This window comes from Cyanistes caeruleus, chromosome 1 (assembly GCF_971803275.1).
Source record: "Cyanistes caeruleus chromosome 1, bCyaCae1.hap1.1, whole genome shotgun sequence".
Lineage (NCBI taxonomy): Eukaryota > Metazoa > Chordata > Aves > Passeriformes > Paridae > Cyanistes > Cyanistes caeruleus.
The window spans coordinates 97,530,817-97,536,816 of record NC_141701.1 but is presented as its reverse complement, the minus strand read 5'-3'; positions in this window follow the sequence as shown (position 1 = coordinate 97,536,816).

Sequence of the window (6,000 nt, the reverse complement as noted above, 5' to 3'; positions counted from 1 at the left end):
AGCAGAGGCAGAAAGAAAATAAAAGACAGAGAGCAAGGAAGATTAGGATTCTCTCCGACTCGTTTTTCATCAGTCATTTAAATTTTCTAGTGAAGTCTGTGGGTCACAATGATTGCAGTAATGGCAGAATATGTTTGTAATCTGAGTTGAAAAGATACAGGCTTTATAATGCAGCCATAAATACATCAGAGGATCAGGACTACAAGAGGTGAAAATTCATCTTGGGAAGCAGTAACTCCAAAAAGGTTACAGTGTAACCCAAATTGAGTCTGACACCTTTTCAGGTTGACCTTTTCCAGATCTTCCTGACTCCAGGAATTTGTGTTTTTACTGTGACTAAAATGCTAGCCAGCTATATTGTGCTTTTTATTTCCTATCTAACAAGTATTTTCCAGAGGCCACTGCACCATGCCAGCTGATACTGTTTTAAGACTTAGTTTTTTACCTCCTTGTGCTTCCTTAATGAGAGAAGAGGGACATCATAACCTCCTATTACCTGATTCCTTACAGTCTGTTATTTCTGTCTTCTAGAACACAGTTCACCTTAACACATTGCAATGGACTAACTTTGTGAGAGCTAGAGAGTGTCAGCTGCCCAAGTGTTCATGCCTAAGGCATGCAGAGATGCTGCAGTGCTTTTTCATAACTACTGTGATTAAGACACACCTGAAGCAAAGTACCAGCGTGCATGTCTGTCTTGCATTCAGAGCACTTAGAAATAGAATTCTATGTAAACCTGATGAAATTAGTCATTGCCAACCCAGTCAATTCAAGTAGTGAACTGTTACTTTTTAGGCAGGTTGAAAAAGACAATAGTGGTATATTCACACTGTTTTGTGAGTATGGAATAACCAGCAGCAGCTCCAGAAATACTGTATAATCTCTCCATTACCAAGGAAATTGGTTCAGTCTTCCAGGATTAAAGCATGCTGATAGAAGAGCACAAACTGGTATGAAGGTGGAATGCTACTGTAATAACAACATCAAGCAGCATGGTAGACTCCTCGTATACATAATAAACACATTAATAAGAGAACACTCTGGAGGATCCTTTGATGGGTTATTTAGGATGTTTTATCCACCACAGTATGGAAGCATGTTAGGATACCATCACAAAACCAAATCCCATGTATGTACAATTACTGAACAATATTTGCAAAGCTAGTGGCAAGAGGTTTTCCTTATACAAGGCTTGGAACACAACTGGATTCAACAACTATTCCTCCATTCAGTGGATATATGACTCTTTACTGAGGCTGAGGAAACTAGGGGTATCACATATATTTACAACGCCAGCACGTTTACTGAGTCATGATATGCCAGAGCATGTGCTGATATCACCACACAGGTTTCTAATGAGACTGAGATTTGCTTTGTAATCCTTTAATAAGCCACTGTTCATTAAAAGCACATGCTTGATTGTACTTGAGTTGCTAGCAGAGCAATGCTGTTGGCTCATGGGCAGGCTTTGCATGACAGTTTTATCTTTCAGTAAATTCCTGTGGCTTCTGTAAAAAGAGTGAAACTCAAGAGTTTTATTGGTTTGCCAAAGCAAAAAACTCATGGCTGAGCTTTGTAGAAATCCTCAGACTGAGTTGGGCCTGTCATAAATTTACATGGTGATAGTTTTTGCTGCTTTTTAGTCCATGAGGTTGGGTAGACTCCGAAGGTGCTGTGACAGGTGCATATCTTAAATTTGTGGCTTCAGTTTACTCCATGAAAACCTGCATATTGTCAATTTTGTTGTAAAGATGAGATGGATAAACAGCAAAGCAAAAAGGTGTGTACACAGGCCAATCTGACACTGGAATAGGCATTCTGCCTTTCTAGACAGTAACTTACAGTGGTCAACAGAAGATATCAAAGTGCAAGATAGCAGGCAGACAAGCTGACAAACTCCCCTAAGGTAAGGGATAAAGATTGTCCCAAGGACCAGTAGCAATAGTCAATGACTAGAAGTTACAGGAAAAAATAGATGCAAAGAAACCGAATTATGTATTTTAACTCCAGGAATGCCATATAATGTTGCTCAATTGTCCAGCAGGATCATTGAAAGGGTCACAGTCGGCAAATTTCTTTTGTGACTTCAGATTGATTTGTTCCAACCAGCACAGCTGGATTTCCTTGTATTTGGAGAGTGATCTTGTGTGATTTAGTGTCCTCGTTTATGAAGAAACCTAGCAAAGAAAGGTATTGTGTATATCTTTCTCCATCTTAGTGATATCTAAAATTTGCTCTCAAAACCCCTAAATGTATTAACAGACCAAAGTTGCACTGACCAGCCTCACCTGAGACACTTCTACCTTCTCATTCTCTGTCTTTGGATCTAGGGACTCCCTTTAAATTTGGGCCTGGGCCTTCTGTCCCTGTGTGATCTATGGTATAGATATACTTGCCTTAAGTTCCATCGCAGCTCTGCTTCACCATGAGCTTTGTTATCCAGAGCCTGGCCTGCTTGTCTCACTTGGGCACTGTGGAACCAGTGGCTGGAGAATCTTGTACTGTACTAGCTTTTGTTACTGAGGTTTGGCTTCTCTCCCAAAGGGAGCAGACAGGCCTAAGTGTTCCTTGATGTTCTTCTGAATGAGGCCCTGAATAACTTGCTCTACCCTGGAAGTTTGTCCTGAGTGTAAGAGGCTGCACTAAATGACCTCCAAAGGGTCTTCACACTACTTCTTTCTGATTTTGTAAAAATGTCACCACTAGCCCACCACCAACTAGGTACAACAGAAGTTGCTTTTTAACAAAGAAGAAAAATAGAAGGAAACTAGAAAGCTTGGTAAAATAACTGTTGCCTCCAGCCTCCGCTGCCCTCTCTTTTCTACTTTTGCCTCACTGTGTTAGTATTGTGTGGTATGGGGACATCATGAAACCTAGCTCCTGTAGTTTGCCATGTGATAAAGGAAACACTAATAGAATATTAATAAAAACAGGTTCTAACTTTCCTGGTGATAAAACAGAAAGAAAGTCATCTCTCGCTATGAAAAAGGCTAAGTTTGTGTTATGGTGCCTATAACAGCACTGCTGTCTTAGAACTCTGTGAGCTCTTATTTCTGCTCATTCCTATTGCATTGTTCAAAATCACTTGCAGAATTTACTTTTCCATCCTCTCCCTCTCTGTCCTTCACTTACTCCTTGAGCTGAGAGGTTGTTGTGTGGAAAAGATGCCAAAACTGTGGAAATGCACCGAGTACACATAGTCGATTTTTCTGACTTGCACAGTCTGTGCCAGCTGGAGCAAATTTTATTAGTTACAGAAATTATAAAATAAACCACTTTTACTGACAAAAAAAGACTGGAAGGAAAACCTCTCTACAGGTTGAAGCAGGGAAAAAAAACGTTTGCTTACACCAGCATGACTCACATACACCTGTTATCCTTCATCCTTGCTGAACCACGACTCTGAGGGAAGAAAAACTGAGGGAGGGAAAACATAATGAAAGTATTTAAAACAGTTGTATCTCTTGAAGTTGTTCTCTGACAAAATGAATGCTCTCTCCTCCTCTCAATGGCATCTGCTAGCAGACACAATTGAGATGACTTGCAACACAAGCACTGTCGGTTAATCATTGCCAAGATTTAAATGAATTGTGAAACTAGTTTCATAACGCCAAATAAGTGAGGAAAACATAGAATCATATTAACAAAATGTAAAGAGTTCCTTAAAGAACAATACTTTGTCAAATGAGTGGCAGGTAAAAACACAAAGCTGATACAATAGAAGTTAATATTATTTTTATTTTAATATGACTTTGCTTTAACTGTGTTTTATTATTCTGCTGACACAGAGTACTTGGCAGGAAAAAACCCAGCATAATCCAATTACATTGCTTTTCTTCCAAAGGGAAATTATACTCAACTGAATGCTAGTCCCTCTGCCCCGTGAGAGCCCACATCACTGAGCAGCCACACTGATATGCACTCCTTGGAAGAATGAGTTCTTTGCTGGACAGTATTATGTTTTCAGTAGAAAGGGTTGTTATTTTGGGACACGGCAGATAGCACAGTTGAATCCCTTTAAGTCATAAATGCTTAGAATCTTCCTGGAGTATTCCAAATAGCATGTTATTATGCTAAAACTAGGCACTGCACCTTCTGTTTTTAATTAACTGACTGGTGACTGTTAATTCACATATTCTTTAATATGCCTGCTGAATGAGGACCCTCAGAGGACATGGGACAAATTAGGATCTTCTTTGCTTTGTCTGAAGTGAAGTGAGTCTACCCAAACAAGCTGATTCTGACCAGTTACTTCTTAATAAGGAAAGCAAATATATTTTATGTATCAGGGAAGCTAGCCAACATAATGATATTGCAAACCAATAGAAAATTGCTAATCTTTCTGTAAACTATAATAGCTACAGTTACAGCTTCAAATCTGAATATTGACTAAACTTATTATATACTTTGTTATGCTGAAATACTAACTAGCATAACTTTATTGTCTTTGTAGAATTGTGTTCAACTAAGTAAGTATAAGAACTTGTATTAGATTTACTGTTTATTAAAAATCATAATTTTCACGATATTTGGGAATACATAATCTCCATGGATTTTTTTTAAATCATGTCTCAGTGTCTCCATACTGTTGTATAATATCACCCAGTAGAATATACTTGGACAGTACCTCTCAGAATAACCTGAGGAAGTAAAGCATGCTTCAATAGCAGCTTTCCAACTAAGAACCAAGGGAAACTTTTCACCCAGGTTTCAAGTAGAGAAGCAGCTGGTGGAGAAATGGCATCTTTTGGTGACCAAAGAACATAGGAACAAGAGCCAGATTTTAGATTCTTTTTTATTTTTTTTTTTTAAATTTAACTGTCTTTCAGTTAGACTCTACTGTGATGGATCCCAGGAAAACAGGTTAGATTGTGCCTGTTACATGGACTTTGATCACACTTACCTAAAGACTGTGTGCTGCAAGCTAACTGAATAAGAAATGCTAATTGATTTTAGAAAAAACTATCGACTATCTCTGCAACAGCCTGTTCTCAGCTTTTCTTTAGAGATAAGCTCTCAACATCAACCAGTTTTGCCTTATATAAATAAAGATTATGCTGTAATGCATAAGGAAGTCCCAATTTGAGTTGTAGCATCCTTAAAAGCATTACACTTTGAGCTGTCTTCTAAATGGAAATTTGGGAAACTGTATGAAAAGGCTGTGGGCTAAGAAAAGCCTTGTAACTCTTCGTGAAATATGACCTGGTTTGGAGCCAAGAAAATGGCCCCAGTCAAAAAAAATGATGCATAATTTTGAACTAGGATGTGCTAACTTTCAGCTCATCACTCTGCTACATAAAAACACATACATCTGGAGAGAAAAAATGTCTTAAATCAATCCCACTCTAGATACTTTGTTGCCTGTAAGAATACATTTTTCCTTTCAATGTTAAGGGTTTAAATATATAAAATTACTGTTACTGTAGACTTCATTACTTGATATATATGTATATAATTTATAAAGTGTGTAAAATATGTATATACATACTCTGATACATGAATCTAGTTATAATTCCTATAGGATTTGAATAAGGAGACTGGAATACCTCTTTAGTCAGAGACCATTGTTCATCCCAGGGAAACAGGCAAGTCGTATCAGAGAACGGAGTCAGAAATTGCACAATTAGATCAGAAAACACTGCAAAATCCCCATTTAAAGACAAACATTGTGAAGAAGACATAGCCTTACAATGGGATAAAAGAGCATAGGTGAAATAAACTGTCCACAAGAAAGATTACATAGATTTAGACTGGGAGGAACCAATTGTCACAATATTATAGCATGTATTTGGGCTTGAATGGACAGAAATGAGCGACTTTCTCTCTAGCTGAGAGACTGGGAAACCTGGAAAAGCCAGGGAATGGATGCAGCATTGATCCAACTGAGGACAGAGAAAAGAGGGAGAAGAGTTGCACCTATGCTTTTGTTCTGGTAGTCCTGAAATGTGTAGATTCCATCATTATTTTTTTTGATGACACTTTTGTAAGACCTTTGTCTAC